The 8583-nt window shown below is 38.6% G+C and overlaps 1 pseudogene; it reads left to right on the top strand.

Annotated features, from left to right (window-relative positions):
• Positions 1-306: 306 nt before the first annotated feature.
• Positions 307-2509, top strand: LOC133308269 (cytochrome P450 736A117-like; annotated as a pseudogene).
• Positions 2510-8583: the final 6074 nt, after the last annotated feature.

Raw genomic sequence — 8583 nt, 5'->3', positions numbered from 1 at the left:
TATTTAAATAAAACAATTTAAATAAAACAATTTAAATTAACAACACTATATTATTTTTTTGGTGGTTAGTAAGACTAAATTATTTAATTCACATAACATGCTGATGGGGTGGGTATTTTTTTTTTTTTTCTTTATTGTATTATTTATTATAATACAATATATTTAACATATTATTGACAGGTAACCGTGGTTAATGCTAACCACGAGTGTTAATAACCGTGGATCCAAGCACTTGCATTAGGAATCGTATATGCCTGTACGTAGTAGTCCTGTACCGCATTTTCAAGGAACACCTCACCCCATACAATGCTACTCGTAATCTTTCTCATCTTCCTAATTTTATTTCTGCTAGTGAAATGGTATTCCAAATCTACAAAACGCGAAAGCTCAACCCCTTCTCCTCCAAAATTTCCTATTATTGGAAATCTCCATCAACTTGGCTTTGTACCCTCACCGCACACTCCAATCTTTAGCTAAAAAATACGGCCCTTTAATGTTGCTCCATCTTGGGAGTGTGCCAGTTCTTTTAATCTCATCTGCTGAAGCCGCACGTGAGGTTATGAAAATCCACGACCGTATCTTTGCAAACAGGCCCCAAAGTAAACTCTATGACATACTTTTATATGAATCCAAAGATGTCGCAGCAGCTCCATATGGAGAGTACTGGAGACAGATTAGGAGCATCTCTGTCTTACATCTTCTCAGTGTGAAAAGGGTTCAATCTCTTCGTGCCGTGAGAGAGGAAGAAACTTCCATAATGATGGAAAAGATAAGGCACTCTTCTTCTTCCTTCCTACCAGTGAATTTAAGTAAATTATTCTCCACAACCACCAATGATATAGTTTGTAGGGTCGCTTTGGGAAGAAAATATGGTGGAGAAAGTGGGAGGCAATTCAAGGAGTTGTTGATGGATTTTACAGAGCTACTTGGTACTTTTGTTGTTGGGGACTTTGTGCCTTGGCTCGATTGGTTAACCCGAGTTTCTGGATTGTATTCTAGAGCAAACAGAGTGGCTAAACAGTTGGATGATTTTTTGGACGATGTCGTTGAAGAGCATATAAATCATCAGAATGAAGCCAGCAATCAGCATGGTCGTTCAGATACTGAAGGCCATAATGATTTTGTTGACGTTTTGCTTGAGATTCAAAGGACAAACACGATTGGCTTCCCCATTGACAGAACTGTCATAAAGGCTTTAATATTGGTAAGTATTAGATCTATATGTTACCCTTGTGTGTGTGATAGTCTTTTTCTTGGTTATCCTAGCTAAGTACATAGAAATGTTCCAGTACCAAATTAATATGCTATTTGGTACCTCTTTTACTTGTAAAGAGATATTTTAACTCAAAAGTTGAAGTGTAAGTCGTAAGCCTTCAATAGTTTTATATTATCTCTCTAAGGCACCCCTCATCTAAAAATTCTTTGGACTTGAAGTATAAATATTGTATTGGTCATTTTTTTTGTTCTAACTTAATTCCAATATAAAGTGAGGAATTGTAAGGATCGAACTTGTAATCCAGTAGTCATGAATAATCTGATATCATAAAAAAAATTATTTCAACTTAAAAACTTAAGTATAAAATGTAATGATAAATTAAAATTTAACTGTCATAAATAAATGTTTACCACGGAATTTATTGCCTGCAAGTATAAAAAAAGATGCCTGCAAGAAGTATTGTTTTAATTCATTACAGATATCAACCACAAATTTAATCGACGAATGCCCGTAAAGTAGTTACTTACTTGTTTATGCTCTATACAGCTCATTGTTTTAGTTGTTAACAAAGTGAGAAAAAGTTCAGCCACAGCCGATTGATAAGAAAAATGAGTTTTAGCTTGGCGAGTAATATTAATATGAAAGAACTAAAAATGCAAGCTTATGTTCACTGTATAGTACTGTAGCACATGCACATTGATCATGTTTTTGTTTTAGGATATGTTTGCTGCAGGTACGGACACTACATCTACCTTCCTAGAGTGGGCAATGACAGAACTCTTGAGGCATCCAATTATCATGAAGAAACTGCAAGATGAAGGGAGGAATGTTGCTGGTAATAGAACGCACATAACTGAAGAGGATTTGGGTCAAATGCAATACTTGAAGGCTGTGGTTAAAGAAACTCTACGCTTCCATCCCCCAATTCCATTACTAGTCCCACGAGAAAGCATGCAAGATATCAAACTGAACGGGTACCACGTTAAAGCTGGCACACGAGTAATTGTAAATGCTTGGGCCATAGCAAGAGATCCTTCATATTGGGCTCAACCTGAAGAGTTCAAGCCTGAGAGGTTCTTGAATAGCTCAGCAGATTTCAAAGGGAATGATTTCCAATTGATTCCGTTTGGAGCAGGGAGGAGGGGTTGCCCAGGAATTGTGTTTGCTAATGTTGTTAATGAGCTTGTTCTTGCCAACCTTGTCCACCAATTTGATTGGACATTACCCGGTGGAGCAGCAATGGAGACCTTGCATAGAAAGAGTCCCCTTATAGCAGTTGCTGCTCCCACATAATTAGAAGTAAATGAAGGGAAAAAGCACGGAGGAATTTCAAAACAATAAAAGGTAACTTGCGGTGGAGTAAATAATGGTTGGCATATGTGGTCCAATCTTCTTAACTCTGGTTTGAATTTGATTCTCATGTTTTTTCTTTTAATAGATGATATATAATTTCACCTTAAACTTAATCCACCTACCCTAAATTCAATCATAGTTGCCGTAATCGTGGTCTTCCCTAATCTTCTAATATAAACTTTTCATCTCAAAATGAGTGGACCCCACATGTTTTGTGTCTATGACATGAGATACTAGTCTCCTACAACATGAGATTAGTATTCCCTATCTTAATATAGCGAAAGTAAAATTATTCTTTGAAAAGTTTGATGATGTGTCGCTCTTTCCTTCAATGTCCATTTCTTTTTCTTTTTCTTTTTTGAGATATTCTAATTGGTTTATCGCTTCATGACTAATCCGATTCAAGGCAGTTTTCAAGATTAAAGCTTTAAACCCCTCCCAAATACGGTACTGGGAAAGGATTGAAACCATGCTCTCATCTCCACCTGCTCAGTTCCGTGGCGCAAACTGAGCCACCATCATTTAGTCAATATCCACTTTTTGTTCACTTTCAATGTTTTCCTCTTTTAGAAACCTTTCAAATTCGAAATTTAAAAAAATTCATAGGTGTAAAAAGAGTTCAGCATTCTTTAGTGGGCAAACAACTGTATTTTTCCATTCCCTCACTATTTAATGAACAAAATCACTACTTTCTACTTTAAAAATTGTTAAGCCTATTAATAATATCACTACTTTCTGCATTAAAAATTTTAAACTCAAAATCAAATAAGTCCGGTCCATGAAAATCTTGAACGCCAGTTGGTATTTATAAAAAAAAATTATCTTATGCTTTTCTTGGAAGCTAGTGAAGAGCAACTCCATACTCTTCTTCGTTGCTTGAACCTTTTTGGAGAGGTGTCAGGTCAAAAGGTTAGTAATCATAAAACTATTTTATACTTCTCAAAAAATACCCCTGACTCAATTACCAATAAAATAACTAAGTTGAGTGGTTTTAAATGAATCTCAAATATGGGAAGATACCTTGGAGGAATGATTCAACATGGTAGAGTAACAAAAAACTTGTATGCTGGTATTATTGACAGAGTGAAAGAGAGGTTAACCAGTTGGCAATCCCAAACTCTTTCTCAAGCGGGTAGAGTTGTTTTCTCACAGTCAGTGTTGTCCACAATTCCATTTTATCATATGCAGAGTAGCATGATTCCCAAAGCCATTTATAATGAGTTGGAGCATTACAAAACCGAAAGCATTAGGTGGCCTGGGATTAAGAAAACTAATGACTATGAATGAAGCCTTTCTTGGGAAGCTTGTTTGGGGTTTCCTGTATGAGCTGGATCATATATGGGTTAAAATAATGAAGGCTAAATATAGTCACTCTTCTGACAATCAAGAGGCCTTTCTTTGGAAATCTGGTAACTCCCGTCTTTGGAAATATATGTGTGAGGTTTGGCATAAACTAAAACATAGGTTAGGTATTAAGGACAGAAAAAATGTGGAATTTTTGGGAGGATAACTGGTTGGATCATGAGAGTAATTTAGCTAGTAGAGCCATTGTTCCTATTACTCAGGAATTTCAAGGAAGGATGGTTAATGATTATGTAGCAGAAGATGGTTCATGGGATTGCACAGCTCTCTCCAATGTCCTTCCCATGGATATCAATAACTCTGTTAGAGCCTCGGTCAAGCACGTGTATTATGCTCTAATGAATTTTGATGAGAATCTGTCACGTTACAATGAAATTTGGCCTTACGTTTGGAAGCTCAAGGGGCCAGACCTTATCAATCTGTTACTTTGGAAGATAGCTCACCACAGGTTACCAACAAGGTGATGGCTGGCTAATATGAATATATCTTTGCCTGACTGCCCATTGTGTCAAGTAGGAGATGAAATAATTATCCATGTGGTTAGAGATTGTGCCAAAATTAAAACTCCCTGGCAAAATTTACTGGCGTCTGACATGACAACTAAAATTTTCAACTATGATCTAGATACTTGGTTGTTGGATAATCTGAAAAATTTGATAGTTGTGCGATTTAATGCTACATGGTGTCTGGTTTTTGCTGTGACAATTTCACAGGCTTGGTTTTGGAGAAACTCTATTATCCATGGAGCTGAGGATGGTCTCAGGGCTTATAAAGTTCACACAATTGCAAAAAAGGTTAAGGAGTATACTGAAGCATGAGGGAATGGTCAAGGTGTAAAAACTAGAAGAGATCGCACGGTCATTCATATTTATTGGTCTCCGCCAGAGTTTGGTTGGATTAAATTTAACATTGACGGGGTTGCTAGGAGTAATGGGGATGAAGCTGCTTGTGGGGTATTATTCGTGATGATACAGGCCGCTGACTCCAAGGGTTCTCCTACCACATTGGTCAATGCTAAGCCTTTATAGCTGAATTATGGGGTGCCCTTAAAGGCCTATAAATTTCCTGGGCTGGTGGTTGGAGATGAATTATTCTTGAAGGTGATTCCAGTTCGGTTATCACTTTACTCACCAAAATTGGAGGAGTAGCTCAAGAGTCTTCCCTGATAACTCGTATTTAAGCATGGTTATAAAAAAAATTGGGAAGTTTGTCTAGTTCATTCGTACAGAGAGAATAATGGTTGTGCACATTGCCCTCTAAATGTCCTTTGGATAATCATATAGAAAATAATCTATGTGCTTTTCCTTCTCCCCCTCCTGGTATTTGGCCCTTGTATTTGGCTGATTTTTCTTTGGATTGTAATTTCCATACAATTGTTGTAACTTGATTTATTTAGGGTTGTTTCTTCCCCTTTAGACTACAAAAAAAATTATTTTAAATACTGACTAATTTGAAATCGAGTCAAATGAACTTAATAGATGAAAGTTTTTCAGCTTTTTTCTTTTATTTGCAAGATTCGAATCTGATAATTTAATTAAGAAATATCGAATTCATTATCACTCAAATTAAGACGTGTTTATATTTACCAAAAAAAGGTGTTTATCAAGGGTGTGCATGACAACCATTCTGTTCCCTGGCACTGTTTCTGAAAAGAAACAATTCTTTTCTATTCCAGTGCCCTGGAACAGTTTCTGAGAAAAAAATGTGTTTGATAACATGTTCTATTTTTATTCTGAAAATGAGAATTGCATTTGATAACACAACAAATAATATAATAAAAAATAATTCTTATTAAGCATAAATTTTTTTCGAATCATCACTTTCCTTTTCATATGGTGTGGTGGTGGTGGCGGCGATGATGGTGATGGTGGCGTGGTGGTGGTAATGGTTGCGATGGTAGTGGTGGCGGTAATGGTAGTGGTGGTGGTGATGGCATGGTAGTTGTGGTGACGGCAATGGTTGCGACGATAGTCGATGGTTGATAAACCCTTGGTTTACCATACTCCTAGACCAAATTACATAAGAATTATATGGTAGATTGCATGGAATTCAAGGTTTTACATTATAAAATCATAAGATTTGAGGATTGAGCTACCGTTGTGATGTTTTGTTCATTTTGAAGGAAGATCCACAGGGATTGGTGCTAAAAAAAGTGATTAAGGGATCATAACGTAAATTTGCAGATCAATCTGAACCTAAAGAAGCCAAGATAGTGCAAGTCAATGGTCAATAGAGCGCGCTCAAGCGCACAAATGGGCGCTCAAGCGCGTTAGGACAGCTGAAGCAGTCAAAGTCTTCCATTCAGGGCGCTCAGGCGTCCAACAGAGCGCTCAAGCGCCCAAGGAAAACAAAATTCCCCATCGAGGAGCACGCTCGAGCGCCCAAATGGCCGCTCGAGCGCTAAAGGGCAGTCAATTACAAGAATTTCAAGCATGGAAGCGCGCTCAAGCACCTTGTAGCGTGCTTGAGCGCCCAATGCGAGCCCAATCAACAGGATATTAAATAAAAACAGAAATATATAAGACAACATCAAAGGTTATAAATAGGGAGCTCAGGGTCTAGGGAATTCATTCATTCACACAACATAGAAAATACACAGAGTCCCGAAGGAGGAATCCTGTTGCGGAGCATTGGAGCACTAAGGAGCCAAGACAACATCACACCAATGGAGTCTTGGGAAATTATTTTCTCTCTTATTGCTTTTGAATTCAGTATGCTAGGCTAGACTTTGATGTAGCTAGGGGTAGATGGAACCCAATTGAATCTTATGTTTTGAATTAAATGGTCTCTGAATTCTTTTTTTTTTATATTTGAATAAATTTATCTGTCTTTAATGCTTTCTATGAGTTTGCTCCTTATAGATTGATTTAGGGGAATTGTATTGCAATAGGGATGTTGGTGCATGAATACTGACTTGATAAATTTATCACAATCCTCGTGATTTAGGGATAGACATAGGGTAATTGTGCAATCGTGAATTCTTGATCTTAATGCATGTTTTCTTGGGGAATATCCAGGGAACTAGGGTTCTTCTAAGATCACATAGATTTAGGGTAACAAGGAATTGAGCCCTAATTAACTTATAAAGAATTGATTGGAAATATTTTAAGAACGGATTCTTGACAATTTAATTCATAGCATAAAGAGAAGATTGAGGGAAGTCGAAACACTAACTACGCTTGTTTTTAATCTTTTAATCAACTCATCTTCTTGATTGCTTTTAATTCTTTTCTTTTTAATTTCAATTCTTTTCATCTCAAATTTGGTTGTCCAACTAAACCGCGTTTAGTGAACTAGTGTTTGAAAACTCAATCGTCATAGGAACGATCTCGTACTCCGATACACTTTTATTACTTAACGACCGGTGCACTTGTCGAGTCGTAACAATGGTGGTGGCATGATGGTGGTAGTAGTGGTGGTAATGGCATGGTAGTGGTGGTGGCGACAGTGGTTGCGACGATAGTGGTGGCGGTGGTAGTGGTTGCGGTGGTGGTGGCGTGGTAGTGGTGATATGGTGGTGGTGTGGTGACGGCAGTGGTTGCGGTGATGGTGGTGATGGCATTGTGGTGTGGAGATAGCAGTAACTGCGACGATGGTGGTGGTAATGGCATGGTAGTGGTGGTGGCGGCAATGGTTGCAACAATGGTGGTGGTGGTGGTGGTTGCGATGGTGGTGGCATGGTAGTGGTGGTATAATGGTGGTGTGATGACGATAGTGGTTGCGGCGATGGTGGTGGTGATTGGTGACGGTGTGGTGACAGCAGTGGCTGCGACGATGGTGGCGGTGGTTGGTGATGGTGGTAGTGGTGGCAATGGCGTTGTGATGGTAGTGGTGGTAGTGGCGGTGGTGGTGACGACAGTGACTGCGACGGTGGTAGTGGTAGTTGGTGGCGACGATGATGGTGTTGATGGTGGTGGTGGTAACGGTGGCATGTGGTAGTGAGGTGGTGATGGTAGGATGGGTGGAGGTAGTGGTGATGGCATCATGGTGGTGGTGGTGGTTGTGACGACGACGCTGATGGTACGACGACTGCGGCTACAATGGTGGTGGTGGTGTTCGTGTCAGGGTGATGGCGACGACTGTAACACCCCGTATATATCCGGTAATGTTATCATGTTATCGTATTAAGCTGCGCTTAATTAAAATTGTGGAATATCTTTTTCTTTTCAATTATGATGTCATTAATTATTACCAACTTGATTACTTAACCATTTTCAAAACATCGCATGTATGTATATTGCAATAAACAGCTAACTGAAATACCTCATTAATTAAATAACATAAGTATGAGTCTCTAGTCACGGAACTACAAAATGTAGACCGGACCATCTAACAGTTTATACAACTCCAACTAAAAGTACTAACCACAAAGTGGCATGGACAAACCCTATGCTCACCCAAATAAGGCAACAAAGTCCAACATTAGTCTCAACAACAGCAACATAAGCATATAAGTGCAGAAAACATAAACAGCATCCAAATCCAGCATTCACACAGGTCAGCATAACTAACAACAATAATCATCAACTAAGCTCTGGCCTCCTGCCGCCAGAGACATCAGTCCCCATACAACCTGAACCTGAAATAAGCATTCCCCAAATGTGGGGTGAGATCTCTAAACAAGAAATCTCAGTAAGGCAAGGGGTCCTCAA

The sequence above is a fragment of the Gastrolobium bilobum genome, unplaced genomic scaffold (assembly GCF_033153095.1).
Source record: "Gastrolobium bilobum isolate Gb01-03AN ecotype WA unplaced genomic scaffold, APGP_CSIRO_Gbil_v1 utg10499, whole genome shotgun sequence".
NCBI classification, from domain to species: Eukaryota; Viridiplantae; Streptophyta; class Magnoliopsida; order Fabales; family Fabaceae; genus Gastrolobium; species Gastrolobium bilobum.
This window is presented reverse-complemented; position numbering and strand designations above follow the sequence as displayed.